This window comes from Littorina saxatilis, linkage group LG15 (genome assembly GCF_037325665.1).
Source record: "Littorina saxatilis isolate snail1 linkage group LG15, US_GU_Lsax_2.0, whole genome shotgun sequence".
NCBI lineage: Eukaryota > Metazoa > Mollusca > Gastropoda > Littorinimorpha > Littorinidae > Littorina > Littorina saxatilis.
The window spans coordinates 2,638,450-2,665,195 of record NC_090259.1 but is presented as its reverse complement, the minus strand read 5'-3'; the positions used below and the strand labels follow the sequence as shown (position 1 = coordinate 2,665,195).

The 26,746-nt window shown below is 40.6% G+C and overlaps 1 protein-coding gene across 1 annotated transcript in view; it reads left to right on the top strand.

The window, feature by feature from the left end:
- Positions 1 to 26,746, top strand: part of LOC138948200 (sushi domain-containing protein 2-like) — a 164,653-nt gene that overhangs the window by 2,339 nt on the left and 135,568 nt on the right. The window lies entirely within an intron of this gene.

Genomic DNA, 26,746 nt, shown 5'->3' with positions numbered 1-26,746 from the left:
AGAAATCGTCATGTGATTGTGATGCCCCTCTGTTGTCTCTTTGTCCATCACCAGTACCAGAAATCGTCATGTGATTGTGATGCCCCTCTGTGTTCTCTTTGTCCATCACCAGTACCAGAAATTGTCATAATGTGATTGTGATGCCCCTCTGTTGTCTCTTTGTCCATCACCAGTACCAGAAATCGTCATGTGATTGTGATGCCCCTCTGTTGTCTCTTTGTCCATCACCAGTACCAGAAATCGTCATAATGTGATTGTGATGCCCCTCTGTTGTCTCTTTGTCCATCACCAGTACCAGAAATCGTCATGTGATTGTGATGCCCCTCTGTTGTCTCTTTGTCCATCACCAGTACCAGAAATCGTCATGTGATTGTGATGCCCCTCTGTTGTCTCTTTGTCCATCACCAGTACCAGAAATCGTCATGTGATTGTGATGCCCCTCTGTGTTCTCTTTGTCCATCACCAGTACCAGAAATTGTCATAATGTGATGCCCCTCTGTTGTCTCTTTGTCCATCACCAGTACCAGAAATCGTCATAATGTGATTGTGATGCCCCTCTGTTGTCTCTTTGTCCATCACCAGTACCAGAAATCGTCATGTGATTGTGATGCCCCTCTGTTGTCTCTTTGTCCATCACCAGTACCAGAAATCGTCATGTGATTGTGATGCCCCTCTGTTGTCTCTTTGTCCATCACCAGTACCAGAAATCGTCAATGTGATTGTGATGCCCCTCTGTTGTCTCTTTGTCCATCACCAGTACCAGAAATCGTCATGTGATTGTGATGCCCCTCTGTTGTCTCTTTGTCCATCACCAGTACCAGAAATCGTCAATGTGATTGTGATGCCCCTCTGTTGTCTCTTTGTCCATCACCAGTACCAGAAATCGTCATAATGTGATTGTGATGCCCCTCTGTTGTCTCTTTGTCCATCACCAGTACCAGAAATCGTCAATGTGATTGTGATGCCCCTCTGTTGTCTCTTTGTCTATCACCAGTACCAGAAATCGTCATGTGATTGTGATGCCCCTCTGTTGTCTCTTTGTCCATCACCAGTACCAGAAATCGTCATGTGATTGTGATGCCCCTCTGTGTTCTCTTTGTCCATCACCAGTACCAGAAATTGTCATAATGTGATTGTGATGCCCCTCTGTTGTCTCTTTGTCCATCACCAGTACCAGAAATTGTCATAATGTGATTGTGATGCCCCTCTGTTGTCTCTTTGTCCATCACCAGTACCAGAAATCGTCATAATGTGATTGTGATGCCCCTCTGTTGTCTCTGTGTCCATCACCAGTACCAGAAATCGTCATGTGATTGTGATGCCCCTCTGGTGTGTGTCTCTTTGTCCATCACCAGTACCAGAAATCGTCATAATGTGATTGTGATGCCCCTCTGTTGTCTCTTTGTCCATCACCAGTACCAGAAATCGTCATGTGATTGTGATGCCCCTCTGTTGTCTCTTTGTCCATCACCAGTACCAGAAATCGTCATAATGTGATTGTGATGCCCCTCTGTTGTCTCTTTGTCTATCACCAAAAGACATGATCTATAATTTTGAAAGGACACAGGTCTGCGATGCAGGGACAGTTTTGACTGATTCCAAAGGTCACGGTGACCTGTCACCACAGGTTCTACTGTATTTGATTTTTCTGTTCTTAAAAATTTTACATTCATCATACAGGATCAACATATAATATATAATGGTTTATGGCTACGTTATTCCAGCTTATGTGTCCTGACTTGGGAGTTGAATTGTAAAAGTACTAAAACACGTGTAATTTAGTTTTAATAACTTATAAAGTTTTATATATGACATATGACAGAGATTCAATCTCTCTTTGCCACTGCACTTCTTCAGGGTCATGGGGTCAAAAACAAGATGAGAGAAAAAATATCACTCCATTCAGTGATTCACTATGAATAGCATTATTCCATTAATCAATCAGATACATGTGCAAATTAATTTGCAATCTAACGACATAAGACTATTAATGATTAACCATGAGAGTCTGACAGTGACACTTAAATGATAAGGCAAAAAAAAAAAATAGGTGTGGTTACGGTAACATAGTCAAAAAAAATAGGGTAGGAAGGTAGGCAATCACTTTTTCTTTTTTTTAACTTTTTTTTCTAATGTGTACAAATTAAACCTACTTGACAGGGAAATAAGTGTGCGACTCGAGCGCTTTCATTTTCATTGCGTTTTCTGCACTCGTTTTATTTTATTTTATCTTTATTTTTTGACAAATGTAATAAAAAGTTATAGGGTCGGCCCCTAAAAATAGGGTAGGTTGGGTTACCGTAACCACACCTATTTTTTTGTTTAGGCCTAAGTGTAATTTGGGATTTTCCCTCAAGAATGCTTACAGTTACACTGCAGAAGTTATCATTAACCATCAAGGAAGGAAGATATATTATATATATATGTCACAGACTCAAACTGTTCTATTTGGGATGACATGATCATTTAATCACCAACATACATCATCATTATTTTTTGAGTTGAATGATATGAATGATAGGCCTAATGCACTCAAAGACAAACAGATAGACACATGTAATGATGTATGCACACACACACACATGCAGACACACACACAGCTTGATGTTTTATTTTTGTCTTCACAATTTGGTGAGTGTTGCCCTTTGGTCATTCAGTGTCATCATTTTAATCACCTCATTAATAATATCTTCAAGATCCTCATTATCATTTTCAACATTTTGTTTTATTCAGAATCAATCTCCTAGTACAAACTGCTTTTGAACTGATATTTTATTTGAAAAGATGTTTTCGGCAATTGTATTTTAGTTTATGAATGCAAAAAAACCCAGCCACATGCATACAAAACATACACGTGATCCATAGGTATGATATATATGTTTTGTTTATTTTACATTACACGTATTATTGTTATGGTATTAATTGTATTGATACAGTTGTATGTATTGTTTGATTTCACAAAATATACAGGTCAGTGACACTAGAGGTATAAGCGCCATGAGACTGCTATCTTGCGATGAATAGCGCTTTTGAAGAATTTTAAATTATTTTAATTATTATCAAAGATTTGTTTACACTGATATAGTGATATGCACACAGAAGGCTACAGACACAGGCAAAGACACACAGAAGGCTACAGACACAGGCAAAGACACACAGAAGGCTACAGACACAGGCAAAGACACACAGAAGGCTACAGACACAGGCAAAGACACACAGAAGGCTACAGACACAGGCAAAGACACACAAACATGTATTGGAAAGGAAGAGAGAGAGCGTACACATATTTTCACACGTTGTGCATCTGCTGCCGGTTGCTTGCACCTTTGCAGCAGAACTGTGCACTCACAAGAGAAGAAAGGGGGGGGGGGGGGTGCAAGCTGCGCTTATGCTGACATTTACCTCAGTGCACGATAAGAAAGTATGCAGCGATTATTCCACAGACCGAGTGTTTCTGCGTCAGCGTAAAAGCTAAAAAGACAGCATTCTTCTTTTATTTGGGAAAAATAGCGCGTCGCATCAGCGAATGCTAAATGACACGTTTTAGCGTTATTTAGACGCTCGGGTAGCGCTGCGGGTTGAAATGTCAACTTGTCAGAATTTATCAGGAGCGGAGCCGTCGAAAATAAGCTTTATTCTCCGTGACTTAACTCGCTGAGTAAAACAACGCTTCCCTGTTGGTGGCGTTGGGAGGCATGATGACAACACCGCGCCGTTTTTCTCCATTTCTATCGAGGGTGTGTGATTTGTGTCCAGTTTCCGTTTGAGAATGCACGCTTTGTTGGACATTTTGGGTGTTTTGCTTATATTCTTGTTTCTGTTAATACTTTCCTGCGGTATACCGTAATACACCAGTAGCTCAGTTGGTAGAGCACTGGACTTGTGATCGAAAGGTCGCAGGTTCGAATTCGGGCCGGGACGGACACGGGTCAACTTTATGTGCAGACCCAGAGACGGAAGCCATGTCCCACCCCCGTGTCATCACAATGACACGTAAAAGACCTTGGTCATTCTGCCATAAGTGCAGGTGGCTGAATACACCTAAACACGCAGACACCTGGGTAGCGCGACTCCGTTGCTGCTAGCTTTCCACTGGGAGGAAGCGACCCGAATTTCCCAGCGATGGGACAATAAAGTAATGAAAATGAAATGAAATGAAAATGAAATAAGAAAATACGCGCATTGTGTAAATTTCATGTAGGGTACATTCCTGAGTTGTAGTCTGACAAACTCGCCCAATTAAGAAGTGATTAATCACCGAAACCAGACAGTCACCCACGACCTGACGACCGCAAGTTTACAAGAAAGGGGCAGAAAGAATACATGCGTGTGGTGTCTAAACTTTGTTGTGTTTACACGCGTATTGCTTTTCTCGGCGGCTGCTTTCCACAGGGTAAATATTTGAAGGCGCTCACCGAGTCAGAATTTAGGCCGCATCGTAAAAACAAAAAATCAAAAGAATCTTTGGCTGCACTCAGAAGGGTGTTCCCAGCATCCTTCAGCTATGTGGCTTGTCTTGTCTGTTAGGGCTCCACAGATAAATCAGGACTGTGGGAATGTTGGGTGGGGTACCGCACACGTCTTGTCAGTCTCTCACAGTGTAACCAGGCCTGAGCAGGGAAAGTGAAAACTAAGTAGGGCAGAGAGAGAGAGAGAGAGAGAGAGAGAGAGAGAGAGAGAGAGAGAGAGAGAGAGAGACAGACAGACAGACAGACAGACAGAGAAAGAGAGAGGGGTGAGAGAGAGAGAGAGAGAGACAGAGAGAGAGAGAGAGACAGAGAGAGATAGAGAGAGAGAGAGAGAGACAGACAGACAGACAGAGAGAGAGAGAGAGAGAGAGAGAGAGAGAGAGAGAGAGAGAGAGAGAGATTGGGTGGGGTGATGGGGAGGGACAGAATGAGAGAGGACAATGATTGGGAGAGGGAGAGAGAACGAACACTTGTAATGTTCAACGAACAACCTGGCCAACTTCTTTGGGAATTCTGGAAGATGCACCTGTCCCCTACGTCCAAATCATTATGAACATTGAAATGCGAGGAGTTCCTAGGAAGTGTGTGTGTACGTACGTACGTACGTACGTGTTTCCAAAGTAAAAAGGTTTTCCTGCCTAAAATTACTTTCACGAGGAGTAACAGTATTAAACCAGCGAGACATTACCCCCTAGACTTGGGAAGTACACACATCGAGTTATGAACTATGGGTTGAAGACAGAAGATGACAGCCACGGAGTTATGTCGACATCATGAATAAGACAGACTCTAGCGACCATGACGCAGTTTGTCCTTGCCTCACAAATGACGAAGGACAAACATATCAGTGGAATTGAAACCCGGACCCAAAGTTAATGTTGGTTACCCAAAGTTAATGTTGGTTTACAACAGATTCCGACTTTAACAAACATAACGGTGGAATTGGAACAACAGATTATGACCTAAAAAGAAAGTAACAGTGGAATTGGAACCCTGGACCCAGTTTTGTAGCAAGGAACCCAATAGCCCCCCCCCCCCCCCCCCCAAATGGTGTACGTGTATAGTGAACACACAAAAGAGTCACACGTTTAAAACCTAACACAAACATTGGCATTGGAAACTTTTACAAAGAAGATACTTGGTTCACAAAGGTGTCAGGCTTTCAAAACATGAAGGTGGAATTGGAACCCTGGACTCAGAAGGGGAGCAAGAAACCCAATAGTATGCGGATACAACCTCATGAAGTACGTGTATAGTATACACACAAAAGAGTCACACGTTTAAAACATAATACAAACATTGGCATTGGAACCAATTTACAAAAGAGTTACTTGGTTTACAAAGGAGTCAGACTTTCAAAACATAAAGGTGGAATTGGAACCCCGGACTCAGTAGGGGAGCAAGTGCCTCTCTAGTGGGCGCACGCACCCCTATGGTGAACGTGTATAGTATACAGACTAAATAATGGAGTCTCCAGCTTGCTGCAGGCTAGCTATTACTTGTGCTTGCGACCCCACCCAAAAGATAACAAACACTCCAATCCAGCAAATACACTGCCGCGGCTGTTTGCTGCTTATCGTTTTCATGTAGTGCTTTCTCCTTTTGGTTTTTGTTCTTTTTCACTTTTTTTGTTTTTTTTGTTCTGATTTTTCTTTCTTTGTTTGCTTCTTTCGTTCTTTCTCTCTTTATGTTGTTTAGAAAGACTTTGAGTTTGTCATACATACATGTACATTCAACATTTTTTTCTTTTTAGATTTTTCTTTCTTTGTTTGTTTTCGTTTAAAAAAAACCCCATTTTATTCCTTCTTTCGTTCTGTCTTCCTGCCATTGGTCGTTCTGTCTTCCTGCCATTGGTCGTTCTGTCTTCCTGCCATTCGTCGTTCTGTCTTCCTGCCATTGGTCGTTCTGTCTTCCTGCCATTGGTCGTTCTGTCTTCCTGCCATTGGTCGTTCTGTCTTCCTGCCATTGGTCGTTCTGTCTTCCTGCCATTCGTCGTTCTTTCTTCCTGCCATTGGTCGTTCTGTCTTCCTGCCATTGGTCGTTCTGTCTTCCTGCCATTCGTCGTTCTGTCTTCCTGCCATTCGTCGTTCTGTCTTCCTGCCATTCGTCGTTCTGTCTTCCTGCCATTCGTCGTTCTGTCTTCCTGCCATTCGTCGTTCTGTCTTCCTGCCATTGGTCGTTCTGTCTTCCTGCCATTCGTCGTTCTGTCTTCCTGCCATTGGTCGTTCTGTCTTCCTGCCATTGGTCGTTCTGTCTTCCTGCCATTGGTCGTTCTGTCTTCCTGCCATTGGTCGTTCTGTCTTCCTGCCATTGGTCGTTCTGTCTATCTTTCTTTCTGTCTTGTGTTCATTTTGCAAGGTTTATGGGTTGAATTGTGTTCATTTTGCAAGGTTTATGGGTTGAATTGTGTTCATTTTGCAAGGTTTATGGGTTGAATTGTGTCGATATATAGCCATTTTTTTCCCCCAATGAATTTCTTTCCCCGATATTTTACGTTTAATCTTCACTATCCTCTTTCGGTAATGGTTGTTGGTGAATTGGTTGCATTGGAATAGATAACTTTGCCCATCTGGCATCAGGAAATCTCTTCCTCAGTCCTCGATTTTTCAATGTGTTTCTCCTCTCTCTTTTAAAAGCTACTCTTTAAAATGCAAATATCAAAGATTGTCTACCTCTTTTTAAATTTGAGCATTTTGACGTTTCCAGTTCCAGGATATTCGGTCGTCCTGCATTGTTGTGCCTCGCCGCGTTTGCAAGCATTAGAGCCCCAGTTTTCATTTCTGTTTGTTTTGTTGTTTTGCGCTTAAGGGTAAATTGGGTGCTGGTGCTGACACTATTTCCACATTACGACGCATTCCTTTCAATTCCGCGTGAACTGAAAGAAAGTGTGTTAAACTGAATAACACGAGACACGCACTCAAGTAAAACGCTTACGTCAAAACGCAGTCAAAGCAATTATTATTGACGACGAAGGTTGGGAGGGGTGATGTCTGTTAATGTTATTTTTATGTTATTTCCCTGCGTGCATTTCACGCGATAGTTTACTCTGAATTTACTTTTCTTTTCGCCCTAAGGGAATTCAAGAAACGTGGTGTAACTACTCACCTGTTTTGCCCCGCTCCTGTGTGTGTTGCTGACTGTACTTTTTTTAATTTTACGTTAATGGTTTAGGAGAAATTTAAATTGTCTCGCTATTTGCATTTTTACGCCCTGGAATTTGCCTTTTAAGACGTTTTATGCCCAGTGCTCGTGACTGGATGGTGTACGAATGTTGTGACGTCTGGAAATGATGATGCATGATCAGTTCGCTAAGGCAAAGGAGAATAATTGTTTCCCGAAAGTGCACGAGCTGAAACGTTAGCTAGAGATGTAGTGACGTGGTTTTTTGAAGTCGGTCATGTGGAGGAAAAGGGGGGTGGCGGGTAGGGGGGTAGGGGTTATCTACAAGCGTCCTTAAGTTTAAATTCTCGTTTACTGTCGTAAAGTGATACAGAATATTTAAACATTAAAAAAAAACTATAATTTTGCTAATCTCAGTTATTCTAAAGAAAAACGCATAGCTCTTCGCCCAAGTTAGTTGGGAAGGGTCAGCTGAACAGTGTATAATTCGGACTGCTAGTCCTTTTGTGATGTGTAATTTATTCTTTTATTCTTTCACGATCGTCTCAGTTACAGTGCAGTAAGTGATGGGAGATGACTGAAACGAATATTACTGTCTGTTAAAACACACGGCACACACAAACACACACACACACTCACACACAAACACACACAAACACACACACACACACATACACACACACACACACGTACACACACACAAACACACAAACACACACACACACACACAAGCACACACACACACACACACACACACACACACAAACACACACAAACACACACACACACATCCACTTACTTCCCCTTTGTTCATCAAAAACCAAACGTGGAAAACATGCCTTTTTATGTCCTGTAAACACACACTCTCGTCTTGAGAATGCGAATGCTGTCGTGGAATAGCGCCTTAACTTTGAGTTTGAATTCCGACCTTCACTCCTTTACCTAACTACGCCTCTGGCTTTGTCTTGCGGAAGCAAGCTGAACAAAAACAGCAGAACAAGCAGAATGCAGAGTTTTCTTGTTTTCTTCCGTTCAAGAGTTCTTCCCCTTTCCTTCCTGCCTGCTGCATGCTGGGACATTTAAAGTTGCAGTCTCCCGCACTTTTTTATATTTAGTCAAGTTTTGACTAAATATTTTAACATCGAGGGGGAATCGAAACGAGGGTCGTGGTGTATGTGTGTCTGTGTGTCTGTGTGTCTCTGTGTGTGTGTGTGTGTGTGTGTGTAGAGCGATTCAGACTAAACTACTGGACCGATCTTTATGAAATTTGACATGAGAGTTCCTGGGTATGAAATCCCCGAACGTTTTTTTTCATTTTTTTGATAAATGTCTTTGATGACGTCATATCCGGCTTTTCGTGAAAGTTGAGGCGGCACTGTCACACCCTCATTTTTCAACCAAATTGGTTGAAATTTTGGTCAAGTAATCTTCGACGAAGCCCGGACTTCGGTATTGCATTTCAGCTTGGTGGCTTAAAAATTAATTAATGACTTTGGTCATTAAAAATCTGAAAATTGTAAAAAAAAATAAAAATTTATAAAACGATCCAAATTTACGTTTATCTTATTCTCCATCATTTGCTGATTCCAAAAACATATAAATATGTTATATTCGGATTAAAAACAAGCTCTGAAAATTAAATATATGAAAAATATTATCAAAATTAAATTGTCGAAATCAATTTAAAAACACTTTCATCTTATTCCTTGTCGGTTCCTGATTCCAAAAACATATAGTGTGTGTGTGGGTTGAAGAGCGTGTCGGCGTTCCGGGTAAACGAAATAATGAGTGAGGCATTGGAAGTTGTTACATTGTCCAATAATAAAATATAAATGATAAGAATTAACAAGTCGCGTAAGGCGAAATTACTACATTTAGTCAAGCTGTGGAACTCACAGAATGAAACTGAACGTAGTCCGCCGCTAGTGCAAAAGGCAGTGAAAGTGACGAGCCTGTTTGGCGCGGTAGCGGTTGCGCTGTGCTTCATAGCACGCTTTACTGTACCTCTCTTCGTTTTAACTTTCTGAGCGTGTTTTTGGAATCAGGAACCGACAAGGAATAAGATGAAATAGTTTTTAAAACGATTTCGGAAATTTAATTTTAATCATAATTTTTATATTTTTAATTTTCAGAGCTTGTTTTTAATCCAAATATAACATATTCATATGTTTTTGGAATCAGAAAATGATGAAGAATAAGATGAATGTAAATTTAGATCGTTTTATAAATTTTTTTTATTTTTAATTTTCAGATTTTTATGGACCAAATTCATTAATTAATTTTTAAGCCACCAAGCTGTATTGCAATACCGAAGTCCGGCCTTCGTCGAAGATTGCTTGGCCAAAATTTCAATCAATTTGATTGAAAAATGAGGGTGTGACAGTGCCGTCTCAACTGTTACAAAAAGCCGGATATGACGTCATCAAAGGTATTTATCGAAAAAAAGAAAAAAACATCCGGGGATATCATTCCCAGGAACTCTCATGTCAAATTTCATAAAGATCGGTCCAGTAGTTTGTTCTGAATCGCTCTACACACACACACGCACAGACAGACAGACATATAGACAGACAGACACACACACATACACCACGACCCTCGTCTCGAAAGACAAGGATGGAGGGAGTCGAGGATGTTTAGATGCTGCCACAGGTGTCTTCATGTGTTCTAACCCATCTCTCCTTCACCAGGGGCAACTTTAGATATGATTCCAAACATTTGCTGCTGGTACGACAATCGGCGTAGTTCCAAGTGAAATCTAAGCGTATCTGGGGTATTCGCTTGTGATGCGTTAACAAAAGACACACGTCTAACTCTAAGCCCACTTCCCCCCCGTTTACTGTTTGAGTAAGTGCATGCAAGATTTAATGTAAAGAACTCTTCTGTCCTCAGCAGGATGCAATATTTTCTGCATGAGTGAATCCATTTCTAGGCGGTCTAAACAGAACTTGAAACGCACAAGGACGTCCCTGTTTTATGAAGTCATGGTGCATGGTCTTCACGTTTTCCGTGTAAGTTTAGGCTGTCACGAGCTACACGCATTTATGATGAAAGACTGGTTTTTGGTGCTTGAATTAATTTCGTTAGTATGACTCACGTGGGTTGTTTAGGGATCTGAGCAAAGAGGGGGGGGGGGGGGGATGAGGGGAGGGGGGTGTGTGTGGCTGGGCAGAACTTGATCTTTATTTTTTTGAGGTTGACAGAATCAGCAATGCAAACATGCTTTTTTTTCATCCAGCTCTCGCCCATTGAGGGTTAAGTCAATAACTAGAAGAAATAGAAGTTAACTACAGTACAGATTACATAACTAACAGTAACATGTCCAGCAATCAGTAGGACATTTCAAGATGTATTTTGATTCATGAGAGAGAGAGAGAGAGAGAGAGAGAGAGAGAGAGAGAGAGAGAGAGAGAGAGAGAGAGAGAGAGAGAGAGAGAGAGAGAGAGAGAGAGAGTATAGTCTTACAACGTCCTAATCTTACTTCGCAATGATTTAACAATTCAAAGAAATGTTTGTTTTTCCATCAAGAGGGCAGTTTTGACCTGAGCTGTGATTGTGAAGGAGGTTAAAACTTGGCTCATTCGTTCTCCTGCGTCTTCCACAAATGTGTGAATACACAAAATAAAGCAAGATTAAAATATTTATAAGCAAAGATCGGAAACGCCCTAAGTGTCAAAATAGAACGCGCCACTTCATATGTCATATTTAATCTCTTCTCGGATGCAAGAATCATGTAATCACTTGGGCGTGACAGCATTCTGTTTATGGCTTTTAAATTTACCGACTGATGTGTCAAGTACAAGAAACGTCTCTCTTTGCCCTAACAATGATTTATGAACGGGAAGACAAACAATCCTCCATTGTGCAATAAGCGATGCTTGTTGTAGGAGTGCAGTTTATTTTGCGAGGACAACTCTCTAGTCTAGGTGCACGTGCGTCTATGACACTGACATGAAGTGAGAAAAACAATGTTGTAAGAAGATACATGTTTTTTAAAGTGTTGTTTTGTGAATGTTGGCGTCACGTTCTTCTTATTACGGTTTTTATGATGGTGTCTCCCCGAGGTCGTTTTTGGAGCACGTGAAAATATTATTAACACAAGCATGGAGTTGGAAATACAAATGAATTAGAAGATTAATGACCTTTTAATTTTCAGATGTTCTTTTTCTGAATTATGGCACGTATTTGTTATTAGGCAGTTCCTTTGCTTTTCTGGAAGTTGACACGAGAAATACTTGAGGTATTACAAAATATATATATATATATACATGTCATTTGGTCCATTGTATATATATATACATGTCATTTGGTCCATTGTATATATATACATGTCATTTGGTCCATTGTATATATATACATGTCATTTGGTCCATTGTATATATATACACATGTCATTTGGTCCATTGTATATATATACATGTCATTTGGTCCATTGTATATATATACATGTCATTTGGTCCATTGTATATATATACATGTCATTTGGTCCATTGTATATATATATATACATGTCATTTGGTCCATTGTATATATATATACACATGTCATTTGGTCCATTGTATATATATATACATGTCATTTGGTCCATTGTATATATATACATGTCATTTGGTCCATTGTATATATATATATACATGTCATTTGGTCCATTGTATATATATACATGTCATTTGGTCCATTGTATATATATACACATGTCATTTGGTCCATTGTATATATATACATGTCATTTGGTCCATTGTATATATATACACATGTCATTTGGTCCATTGTATATATATACACATGTCATTTGGTCCATTGTATATATATTACATGTCATTTGGTCCATTGTATATATACACATGTCATTTGGTCCATTGTATATATATACACATGTCATTTGGTCCATTGTATATATATACATGTCATTTGGTCCATTGTATATATATACATGTCATTTGGTCCATTGTATATATACACATGTCATTTGGTCCATTGTATATATATACACATGTCATTTGGTCCATTGTATATATATATACACATGTCATTTGGTCCATTGTATATATATACATGTCATTTGGTCCATTGTATATATATACATGTCATTTGGTCCATTGTATATATATACACATGTCATTTGGTCCATTGTATATATATACATGTCATTTGGTCCATTGTATATATATATACATGTCATTTGGTCCATTGTATATATATATATGTCATTTGGTCCATTGTATATATATACATGTCATTTGGTCCATTGTATATATATATACATGTCATTTGGTCCATTGTATATATATACATGTCATTTGGTCCATTGTATATATATACACATGTCATTTGGTCCATTGTATATATATATATGTGTCATTTGGTCCATTGTATATATATATGGCCATGGCTCAGAAATGGAGTCTAAAGTTGTGACAAAAGGTGATTTTGTTAGAATGTGTCATTTATATCGTTAAGTTTGAGGAGAACGATGTAACAAATCCAACACAACAAGTCCCGAAGAAATTGGTCATTTATTTCATCCGTAGTACACAGAATAGTACTCATGTGCTGTTCATAACTCTAACAACATGTCACAAGAATAAAACAATGATTCAGTCAAATTATACCACATTCCATGTAAAACAAACATTGCAACTGATACGAAACTCCTGAATAAACATGTATGTACAAAAACAGGATTGAGTGTGAGCCAAAAACCTTATAGAAACAATGCCTGCTCATGCTGTTCATAACATTACACCAATGTGAGCGTGCTACGACTATTAAGATCCAATCATACCTTTTCTTCAGCAAAATTAAGATGAATTATGCATTAACCAACCTACAAACATCACAAGCAAATATCTGAGCGGTTTCACATGCGAAATCTAGCTCCTATAATGCCATAAACCCTTGTATAACTTTCACAGTGAATTTCAAGAAGAAAAAATCAGAAAATCTGATTTAAGTTAGACTACAAGTATCAAGTCAAGTGAGAGATTTAGTAAAGTGACAAAACCTATCAATGCATTAACAACTAGCCCAAAATGAAGCTCAAAATAGACCCACAGGCAGAGAAATCTGTCATTGCTATTTGTTGTTCATAACTTTACACTGTGACAATTTACTTTTTCGAACACGGCAGTCAAACCTTGCAGAACTTTGGCACACTACATATAGTAATAATACATACATGCACAAAGTAGAACACTCATGCTAAGCAAAATCTTGCAACTTTAAGTACTTAGACATTAATCGAAAAAAAGAGGTGGAGTTCATAACTTTACGACAAATTGTTGGAATTGTAAGCAAACATGAACATTTTTGCTAAAAGATCACCCCGTGCTTACACAAAACAGCTTATTAAGGTTACAGAACATAAATTCACCAACAACCAGGCAAAAATCAAGGTTTTAATAGACCCACAGGCAGAAAAATCTGTGGTTGCTATTTGTTGTTCATAACTTTACATCGTGACAATTTATTTTTTTCAACACAGCAGCCAAACTTTGCAGAACATTAACACACTACATATGATAATAATACATACATGCACAAAGAAGAACACTGGTGCTATGCACAATCTTGCAACTTAGCCATTAATCGAATAAAGAGATGGAGTTCATAACTTTACGACAAACTGAATGGACTTTTGAACAAATATGAATATTTTGGCTGAAAGATCACACAACAGCTTAATATTAAGGTTACAGAACAAAACTCCTGTTAGTCAAAAGCAAGTTGCACAATTTGGAGAGAAATACTGCCTCCTATAATATACTCCTGATCACAAAACACGCCAGAAACCTAGCAAACGCTACAAGTATGGGAAGGCTAACTGGGAACATCTCAAAGCCGATGCGGCTCGAGCATCCCAGTGGCTGCAAGCAATGAACGCTGAGGGCTGTGACATCCACTCGCTATGGTCTACATTCAAAGGCGAACTCCTCACTGCTACTGACCAACACATCCCATCCAACACATGCTCACCAAGAAGCCGCCCACCATGGTTGAACAATCATCTGAAGAAACTGCTAAAAACTTAAAAAGGAAGAAGAGATTATACAGACAAGCCCAAAATCTGGACTAAGACCTGTCATCCCCCTCCTACGAACTTGGACAACACATGCTGCAACAAGTACCATGTAATCCGTACCTAGGCGTACCATGTCAGAGGATCTATCATGGACGAGACACGTTGCCAACATCACAAGTAAAGCCAACTCCACAACTGGATTCCTACGTCGCAACCTACGATGCTGCCTCAAAGAGTGTAGGCGCACAGCATTCATCTCCCTAGTGAGATCCACGCTGGAATACAGCTCGGTCGCCTGGGACCGCCATCTTAAAGGGGACATCAACAAACTAGAGATGGTCCAGAGGCGGGCGGCCCGTTTTATCACCCAAAACTATAGGGACCGCCCCTCCGGCTGTGTTACCAAGATGCTGAGCGACCTGTTTCCCAACCCTTCCAGCAAAGAAGGAGGCAGCAGCGACTGATCTTTCTTCTACAAAGTGTCAACAGGCCTGATGCCAGCACTACCTGCAACAAATTTCATAACCAAGGAGGCTACTGGAAAAAGACGAATCAAACCAAGAATACCAGACCAAGAACATTGTGACTTAACTGGCACAAAACAACAGCCTGAGTAATATTCAAACAATCACTCAAACAATCACTCAGACCCCCCAGTATGAGTTCTCCTACTTTCCAAGAACAATAGCTGATTGGAACAATCTGGAAGAAGAGACAGTCAAGAAAACAGACAGTTCGCGCTGCCTTATTAAATAAATAAGTGCTCTCCCCAGTTCCGCTGGTACTATGCTAAATATTGGATTCTGCCCGCTTACAGATACTGACACATGTTCATAACATTACTGCACAGACACAGAAAACGCACTGTACATAAATCCGTGAGAAAAATGCGAACACGCATAGCAGAAAAGCATGTTGAAACACACTATTACACACAGAAAGACCTGTTATGAGGAATTCATAATGTTTGACTTTTAGTTGAAGGTGAAAACAAGTGCTCGCTTGTAAGTTTTAGTGGAGTAGTTGTGGAGGACTGCCACGACATCGGTCGACTGAATAAAAAATTCTGACACTGGTCCAGCTGGCCATTTCCAGCCATCAGGCATCACGGATCTTCTCCAGGTACCTGCCCCAGCACCCCTCATCTGTAATCTTTGTCACCTGCAACAGAAGCAATGGCAATCAGAGAAATGTTTTATGCTAACAATAAATAGCTAGGCAAATACATTATCAGGCCACTAAGTCAGCTGCTCCAGTAATTTCAACTTCCTGTTCATTACAGATCCCTTCCCTTCAGACCTTAAATATAAAGACTTGCCCCTTTTTAAGACCTTGCTTTTTCACATTTTTTTCTTCTCCATAGCATGTCATTTAATCTCCACATCTCGAGGCCCTCGTTTTAAAGACCTGTCTTTCTTTGAGACCTTTTCTTAAAAACAGAAAGCAATAAAAAAGGCATACAACTCAACATCAGATTTGTGTTGCAAAGTTATGAACAGCAACAAAACCAAAGCTTTGATGAGAAACTACCAAGACAGTGTTGCTTCAACCATCATTCCCTCTCTAAAGCTAGTTTCTGCAACAGCAAAAACCTAAACAGCTACCCTCAAAACCATAGAAGAATCAGTATTAAATGCAGTTCATAACTTTGCGACAAACAGTAACCATGAAGTAGGCTTGGGATTTGCAACAGCTGTAAAAACCATGAAACGTAAAACAGATTCAAACCAGGTGTCTGAAACAGAATCCACCAACTAACATCACTTTGGCTTCCTGCATAATAACAATACAATTCAGTTTTTGTGGGAACAACACATTTCCTGACAGTGCATAACTTTACATCAAAAATCCGGCGTAAAGTTATGAACAGCACCAACACCACATCACTATCCAGAAACAACTAAGTCTGTGATTTGTCAAGCATATCTCTGTCTCTGAGGCTTATTTCTGCAAAACAATATCACACCTCACTTCAAAACCATAGAAGAATCAGTATCAAATGCAGTTCATAACTTTGCGACAAACAGCAACCACAAAGCAGGCTAGGGATTTGCAAAGTTATGAACAGCTGAAAGAACCATGAAACTTAAAACAGATTCAAACCAGGTGTCTGAAACAGAATCCACCAACCAACATCACTTTAGCTTCCTGCATAAAAACAAAATAATTTAGTTTTTGTGTGAACAACCTGTTTCCTGACAGTGCATAACTTTACATCAAAAATCCGGCGTAAAGTTATGAACAGCAGCAACACTACATCACTATCCAGAAACAACAAAGTCTGTGTTTTTTTCTAGCATATCTCTGTCTTTGAGGCTCACTTCTGCAAAACTCTATCACATCTCACTTCAAAAACATAGAAAAGCCAGTGTTAACTGCAGTTCATAACTTTGCGACATCCTCACCACACCCAGGAAACAGCATGCTCTGTAAAGTTATGAACATACATACAAAACACAAATTCAAGTTTTCTCGCAGCCTGAAATAAAATGAAGCAAACAACAATATCAGCTGCAGTGTCTTCCTGCAAGAATGTACCAAATAATTATCAACAAGAAGAATATGGTTACTGTTCATAACTTTACACAAATCAGACAATAGACCTCTGGTGCAAAGTTATGAACTGCACCGGTTTTAATTATTAAGGGCATTTTTTTGTACCATCGAAAACCATATCAAAGCTGACACAGAATTAGTAACACTGAGCCATTTATTTCTTTTCAAAACATATTTTAAACAAAGAAATCTGTTAATTCAGAACCCGCATGCCTCGAATACACATTTTGTGTTGCAAAGTTATGAACAACGGGAACATACGGCTTTGCCGAAATTGATCGAAGTGAAGATAAGTCAAACTGTCAAGTTATTCCAAATCGTTGTTACAAATATGAATTTTGCTACTATTCCTTGAATGGTTCCTTCGATAAGACCTACACAAATGTATGTGCATAACACTACGACAAATCGTACAACAATCGATGACAAAAACCTTGTTTTTTCACTTCCAAAGTGAAAATTCAAAATGTCTGTTCTGGCAACATACATGGGAAGAATCAATCCGACATACATTTCAAACACCACAAGTCGTAGACTAATGCATTGTGACACAATCCACAAAATACTCTGCAAAAACCAGAGGGAACGTAGTGCATAACGCTATCGAAAAAAATTACGACAAAACATTTACCTCTTTTTTCTCCGCTTTCTTCTTTCATCTCGCACCTTCCCAGCTGATCACTCCAGGTCAACCGTTGCTAATGGCGCGAACAACGGTCACATGACTGATAAAAGAGTTCTGGGACCGAAAAAGTCCGATCAAAAATGTAGTGCATAACGCTGTCCTCTTGCGACAATTTCGCAAGTTCACTAGTTTGGCTCTGATTACTAGAAAACCGTCGCGCAAATCAATTTTTTTCTTCTGGCAAATAATACTTGATAGTGTTGTGATTATATATATGAATACAGTCAGACGGTAAAAGTTGTTCGATAGCTGATAAAACACAGAGATTCTTCCGCTAGCATTCTTGCGACAATTCGTTATGACCAACGCTTCGGGTGTTTCCGGCCAACTGCTCGGCTCCGCGAAGACCGTTTTTTGAAAAAACCCTATGCGACGTAATCTGCAGGCTTTTCGGAGTTTGGAAACGTCAGTTTTCGCATGTGTCCCTCTCACAGTTAAACATAAACATGATTCGTATGCAACCTCTGTTAATATGTCACAAGAAAATCACTAAAACACAGCTCGTGTTCTGCACTAAATGCATCGTCATGATCACAAAACGTCAAACGGCATTCCATTTTCGGAAGGAACAGAAACGTAAACATGTGTCCGATGCAACTAATATGCTTCCGTTTTCTAATTGCAGCTCTGTTTAAAGATATTAGTGATCAAATAAACGAAGCGGGTGAAAATAGCGTTCGACGCCATTTCTGAGCCGTGGCCATATATGTGTCATTTGGTCCATTGTATATATATATATACATGTCATTTGGTCCATTGTATATATATATATACATGTCATTTGGTCCATTGTATATATATATATACATGTCATTTGGTCCATTGTATATGTATAGGTTACAACACGAGTGGTTTTTTATATGGCTTGTATTTCAGTCAAGACCCAGCGGATGAATATCATCGGGAGACACGAGCCTTTGGCGAGTGGCTCTCGATTGATATTCCCGCTGGGTCTTGACTGAAATACAAGCCATATAAAAAACCACGAGTGTTGTAATCTGTATATCCCATTCTACCATCAAACACAAAGTGTAGACTACTAGCGGCACTTTTGCGATCTGTGGAGTGTGAAACAGTGTTTTCAGCGAGACATGGCCTTTTTGCAACCTTAAACTAAGTGACCGTCGCTGAAAAAATAAAACGAATGAGTGCATCTATAAGTACGCGGTAACACTACTTTCAGACCGTTTAAAAGCGTTAAGTAAAGGTTCATAAGTTGCAAGAAAGTAATGAAGTCGTATAGAAATCCATTTAGTTGAAGCGCACAATTCTTTTGCGTTTCAGGTCGGCGGAACGGGGAAACCGGTTTGGCCCCCATTTGGCTTACTCGACTCGATTCAGAATCGATTCCACGTTGTTTTTTTCGAACGCATTATTATACAATTAGTCTTATTGACAGAGAAGCAAATTTTAGGGAACACATATGTAGATTTAACCATTTGCTCCCTATTTGAAATGTATCTACATGATAAACTGTTTTGCGAGTGTGTTTGCATGAACCTAAACTGGTATTGATGCGATGAAAACAGGACCCAAGTCTGTCACCGCCGCTTGATTGCATTTTGAAAGAATATGACTGGATTACGGAAAAATACACACATGTTAAGTTCTTAGATACCTTCATCGCCAATGTGGACTTACTGCAGAGCCAGGCAAAAGAGTAGACTTGCTCGCAAAACACGTGAAACAGCTGATGATAGCGAAGCCCAACCGTGCCAGGTAAGGACGGTCTGACAGATTCTCAAAAGTCGTCTGCTAACGAAGCAAGGGGAGGGTACTCGTGTTTTTGTTCGCTAGCATCTGGTTATCTTGTAAGTTGAATGTTCGTTTTTTCCCACCTGCATTGCTTTCATAATGAAAGAAACGTTTGCTTATTGCATCTCATACATCAGATCAGTTCTGAGATTCATTTTTGCGTGCAACTGATATGGTTTTCTGAGCCGTGCAATACGATTTTGGAACTTCATACAAATGTGTCACATTGTTCGGCGCGAGGTCAAAGGTCGGGAGCAAAGTAGTTCTTCGCCCAAATCGGAATCTGCACTATCATATATTTTTTTGAGTCCATGATGTATTTATTGAGCTATAAAAATACAACATATATACCCATACTGAAGTAACAGAGACAAAGAAGGGAGGTCATGGGATATATATATATATCCCATGACCTCCCTTCTTTGTCTCTGTTACTTCAGTATGGGTATATATGTTGTATTTTTATAGCTCAATAAATACATCATGGACTCAAAAAAATATATGATAGTGCAGATTCCGATTTGGGCGAAGAACTACTTTGCTCCCGACCTTTGACCTCGCGCCGAACAATGTGACACATTTGTATGAAGTTCCAAAATCGTATTGCACGGCTCAGAAAACCATATCAGTTGCACGCAAAAATGAATCTCAGAACTGATCTGATGTATGAGATGCAATAAGCAAACGTTTCTTTCATTATGAAAGCAATGCAGGTGGGAAAAAACGAACATTCAACTTACAAGATAACCAGATGCTAGCGAACCAAAACAAAAACACGAGTACCCTCCCCTTGCTTCGTTAGCAGACGACTTTTGAGAATCTGTCAGACCGTCCTTACCTGGCACGGTTGGGCTTCGCTATCATCAGCTGTTTCACGTGTTTTGCGAGCAAGTCTACTCTTTTGCCTGGCTCTGCAGTAAGTCCACATTGGCGATGAAGGTATCTAAGAACTTAACATGTGTGTATTTTTCCGTAATCCAGTCATATTCTTTCAAAATGCAATCAAGCGGCGGTGACAGACTTGGGTCCTGTTTTCATCGCATCAATACCAGTTTAGGTTCATGCAAACACACTCGCAAAACAGTTTATCATGTAGATACATTTCAAATAGGGAGCAAATGGTTAAATCTACATATGTGTTCCCTAAAATTTGCTTCTCTGTCAATAAGACTAATTGTATAATAATGCGTTCGAAAAAAACAACGTGGAATCGATTCTGAATCGAGTCGAGTAAGCCAAATGGGGGCCAAACCGGTTTCCCCGTTCCGCCGACCTGAAACGCAAAAGAATTGTGCGCTTCAACTAAATGGATTTCTATACGACTTCATTACTTTCTTGCAACTTATGAACCTTTACTTAACGCTTTTAAACGGTCTGAAAGTAGTGTTACCGCGTACTTATAGATGCACTCATTCGTTTTATTTTTTCAGCGACGGTCACTTAGTTTAAGGTTGCAAAAAGGCCATGTCTCGCTGAAAACACTGTTTCACACTCCACAGATCGCAAAAGTGCCGCTAGTAGTCTACACTTTGTGTTTGATGGTAGAATGGGATATACAGATTACAACACTCGTGGTTTTTTATATGGCTTGTATTTCAGTCAAGACCCAGCGGGAATATCAATCGAGAGCCACTCGCCAAAGGCTCGTGTCTCCCGATGATATTCATCCGCTGGGTCTTGACTGAAATACAAGCCATATAAAAAACCACTCGTGTTGTAACCTATACATACATGTCATTTGGTCCATTGTATATATATATATACATGTCATTTGGTCCATTGTATATATATACATGTCATTTGGTCCATTGTATATATATATATACATGTCATTTGGTCCATTGTATATATATACATGTCATTTGGTCCATTGTATATATATATATATATGTCATTTGGTCCATTGTATATATATATATATGTCATTTGGTCCATTGTATATATATACATGTCATTTGGTCCATTGTATGTTTTGTTTAGTTGTTTCTTCCACCCATCATTTTGTAAGGAAGCTTTTACACGAAAGGCATAAACGCAACGCGAAGAGTCTGTCTGTCTGTCTTTCTGTCTGTCTCTCTGTCTGCCTGTCTCTGTCTCTGTCTCTGTCTCTCCCTCCCTTTCTCTCTCCCTCCCTCTCTCTCTCTCTCTCTCTCTCTCTCTCTCTCTCTCTCTCTCTCTCTCTCGTGTGTTTGTGTGTGTGCCCCTACGATCATGTTTCTTGAACTATACTATACCATACAGCAGAAGGTAAGGCGTCCGCCCCGTGATCGGGAGGTCGTGGGTTCGAACCCCGGCCGGGTCATACCTAAGACTTTAAAATTGGCAATCTAGTGGCTGCTCCGCCTGGCGTCTGGCATTATGGGGTTAGTGCTAGGACTGGTTGGTCCGGTGTCAGAATAATGTGACTGGGTGAGACATGACGCCTGTGCTGCGACTTCTGTCTTGTGTGTGGCGCACGTTATATGTCAAAGCAGCTCCGCCCTGATATGGCCCTTCGTGGTCGGCTGGGCGTTAAGCAAACAAACAAACAAACAAATACGGCAGAAAACAGTGTCGACCCCAAACCGCTGCTGTTACTGTCTTGTTCGTGTGAGTTCAAGGAGGAGCTGTATTTTGTGTGCGTGTCTACACTATGTTGTTCATCAGTAACTGCCTGGGTCATTTTATGGAACACGTTCGTCACCATGTAGTTTTGTATCCCCCCCCTCCCCCGGACCCCTACCCCCCCTCCCCCCTCCGCCGTGCCCCTAACCCTAACCCTGTCTGTCAGTAGCGTGTGGTCATTTATTTGGTCGGGGTGAGAGTGTCGTCTGCTTGAGACCTCACGCGCGCAACCCTGTTGCGACGAATTCTGCCTTATACACAAGTCATTTCTAACCCCCCCCCCCCCAAAAAAAAAAAAAGGTTGGTCCCCCGTTTTAACGCAGATAGGCGATGCTTGCTGAAAATGTGTAAGTGCAGACAGACAGACAAGGACGTACGCGCAAAGCAAACTCTGTGTCACTCGATCACTGGTACTACTGAATGGAAAAAAATATGAAACTGACGGCAAATTTAACCTCCCTTAGCACACCTTCTACAAATGTAAAAAATACAATGATTCCTTAATGGATATTTTGTCAACACAGTTGTCACATTTACATTAGTAGCCGAAGTGCAGATGTCTGAGTGTAGCCTGCAGGGTCCCCTTGCCTGTGAGTGTAGCCTGCAGGGTCCCCTTGCCTGTGAGTGTAGCCTGCAGGGTCCCCTTGCCTGTGACTTAAAGGCACACTCATTCCCACGTAAACGATTCCGCCCACCATCTCACATCTGGCCAAGCTTGTTACAAATTGTATGGAATAAGACCATTCCTTCGCCTTGTTACAAATTGTATGGAATAAGACCATTCCTTCGCCTTGTTACAAATTGTATGGAATAAGACCATTCCTTCGCCTTGTTACAAATTGTATGAAATAAGACCATTCTTTCGCCTTGGACAAATACCAGAAATGAATAATCAGGTGCTTTCTGTGCTGGTGGGATTTTGTTTTTATTGAATTAATTTGTTGACCGACACGAGTGTCTATGTGAGAAACGAACTCATCCAGACATTAGCACTCTGCGCTAAAAGCAGACAACATGTTGCCTCTCGGTGTGTGTCCAAGTGGAGATGGCATGACAAACCCCACCCACTGGCCATTTCTCACATCTATAGTAACTACTTAAGTGAGCCGAACAATGTTGACGGTAGTGACTGTGCCTTTAAGAGTGGTTACATGAAGGGTTTCCGTTATCTTTGCAGTAGCCTGTAACCTGAGCGTTTTACCTGTTTGTCTAGCCTGCACAGTCAAACAATGGCTTTCTAGGGTTAGGACCTCTGCTGTGTTTTCAGGACGTAATTCAAGCGGTCCGGAGGGCTTCCTGTTAGCGCAAGATTAAGTCAGGTATCAGAAAAGAAAATAGAGACAGAAAACATAAAGTTACTGAAATATTAGAAAGAGGAAAAAGGGGGAGGGGGAGGGGGAAGGGGGAGGGGGGGGGGAGGGGGGAAGGGGGCAATAAAAAAGCTAGCTTATGTTACGATCATTTAAGTGCGACAAGTAGTCTGAAGATATTATTTATGTGTGTGCGCGGGTGCTTGCATTTTGAACTCCTTACCCGGAAGAACGGCGTGTTGAATGGCCGCATTACTATCTGTCGAGTATATCACGTCAGCGTATGAAATAACACATGCATATATAATGCTTATTGCCCGATTTATACCCGATATGCCGTCTCGACCTTATTAATAGACATCCTCTAAAAGAGCGGCCAGAACAATATGATCGCGTACATTTTAGACTACCTACCCGGAGGGATAGTTGGGTGCAAGGCTTTATCAGTCGAGAAGATCAGTGCACAAATGCCTGCATGATGGTTGTAAGGCCTGTAATGCAATCAAGACTTGTACAGTCCAACCAACCAAAAGTGCTCGCACAAGGCACGTGACGTGGTCGCTTTGAAAAGATGAATTTTGTTGCATAAAAATCGTCGGGGATCAAGGCTAGTTGCGCTGACGGAGAAATGCGTGCTGAAGATGTTTTAGATTGTGCATAGGTGTGTGTTTGATGTTTATGGCTGGCTTGTTACCATCGCTCTTCTTTTCAAACGTTTAACGGCGAGGATTTTGTTTTTCAACCTGCAAGAAATCAAACCTGTGACGATCATGTGAGGACTCCTTCCAAACCACCCCCCTCCCCCAACCGCACCCCTCCCCCCACTCCTCTTTCTTTTATGCGCGTCCTGATTCTTTTGTTCCAGAGAGAGAGAGAGAGAGAGAGAGAGAGAGAGAGAGAGAGAGAGAGAGAGAGAGAGAGAGAGAGAGAGAGAGAGAGAGAGAGAGAGAGAGACAGAGACAGAGACAGAGAGAGACAGACAAACAGACAGACAGACAGACAGACAGACAGACAGCTGAATTTAACCCTTATTTAACAAGAATACAGATTTAAGGCTAGGCCTTTTCTTACGATCTGTCCTTGAATACACACACACACACACACACACACACACACACACACACATACTCACACACACAAACACACACACAAACACATACACACACACACACACACACACATAATTATTCTATTCTAAAAGATTAGCGCAAAAAAAAAAAATTAAAATGCAAATGTGGCGCTAGTCTACGATCATGATGAAATAACTCGTGTGAATTTTCGTCATAAAACAACTTTGTCATCAGACGAACCAAATGAGAGCAGACGCCTCAGACGAACCAAGTGAGAGGAGGCACCTCAGACGAACCGAACGAGAAAATAAATCAAATAGATGTACAGGTGTGTGACACAGCCAGTCCGATATTTCTACCGTTGGACCATTGAGAACTCCCTTCCCTCCATATTTAGGGTGGACATCAAAGAGTCATGAAACATCACTTTGTTTTGCTGGGAGGGCAAGATGGTTAGTCGTACAGGGCAATACATGTGTGTTGGTGTGTGTGCGTGCGTGAGAGAGAGAGAGAGAGAGAGAGAGAGAGAGAGAGAGAGAGAGAGAGAGAGAGAGAGAGAGAGAGAGAGAGAGAGAACTCAGAACTCAGAACTTTATTACATAAGGATAAAGGTTTTAGGCTTAGCCTAATCTTCCAACCTGTCCTTGTAACATATACAGAGAATAATTGTAAACAAAAGCAAATATAAAAATGCAGAAATAAGGTCTCGATTCCCCCCTCTATGTTAAAACATTTAGAGAGAGAGAGAGAGAGAGAGAGAGAGATGTCTTCAATTTTTAATTCAGTAATTTGTGTGTGATATTTTCAGGTACAAATTAATATTCACTATATATTGAATTATTGATTATCAATCATCAAACATTGGTGTGATTTAACGTAAATGTAATTTGACATTTAAATGAAAAACATATTGGGAGGGATAGAGAGAAAGGGGGTGGTGGAAAGAGGAATGTCACTTTTACAAGAAGAAGAAAAAGCAAGAAATGAAAAGCGGGAATGTGAGAGGCACACAAGTGTTGTAAGTGACGAGCAATGCCACGGCAAATAGAGGCCAGGGACAGGAGACCTGGGCAAACACATACTATTATACACGCTACCCCGCCACTCTTTGAAGGTCAGTCCGCGTGGCAAGGACAACACCACAAGTGTTTTATATCGCTTAAAAGCCAAGTTTTTGAAAACATTGTTTTAAAAAATGATTTTTGTTAACGGTGCTACTTTGTTTTCCTCTTGTTTTAAATTTGTTTTTAATACCTTTTTTTCTGTTGTCAAGGCTGCGAGCTGGTTGTGACGTAAGAATGACGTCGATACTCGTAAAAAGTAAACGTAGTTGTTGGAATAGTACTTGAAGCGATGACTTGCTGAATATATTAATTGCGCTAGCTTCCTGTAGGCCGGTCTCAGCCAAAGCATCCTTCTATTTGGACATGATACAGCAAGAATTTACAGCCTGCATGGCTGCTTGCTGCAAGTGGGGAGAGAATATTATCATTATGTTTGTTGAATTCATTTCGTATTTGACACCTATATCAATCTGCGAAATTAATTCAGTAATAAAATCCAGTGTACGAGTATAGATAGAAAGCAATCGGGCTGAAGACTGTTGGTGTGTGTCTAGATAGATAGCAATCGGGCTGAAGACTGTTGGTGTGTGTCTAGATAGATAGCAATCGGGCTGAAGACTGTTGGTGTGTGTCTAGATAGATAGCAATCGGGCTGAAGACTGTTGGTGTGTGTCTAGATAGATAGCAATCAGGCTGAAGACTGTCGGTGTGTGTCTAGATAGATAGCAATCGGGCTGAAGACTGTTGGTGTGTGTCTAGATAGATAGCAATCGGGCTGAAGACTGTTGGTGTGTGTCTAGATAGATAGCAATCGGGCTGAAGACTGTTGGTGTGTGTCCAGGCGGAAGATTGCTCATAGCTCTTATCAAACTCACACTAATTCCCGTGAAAACAAGTTTGGCCCAGCCAGACCTTTAGGTTTACCAGGCGCTTACTTGGAACAAGACCATCCCACCACTTGCACATCTACCAACAATCACCAGCCTGTGCAAGGTGGGACACACCTACCAACAATCACCAGCCTGTGCAAGGTGGGACACACCTAGCAACAATCACCAGCCTGTGCAAGGTGGGACACACCCACCAACAATC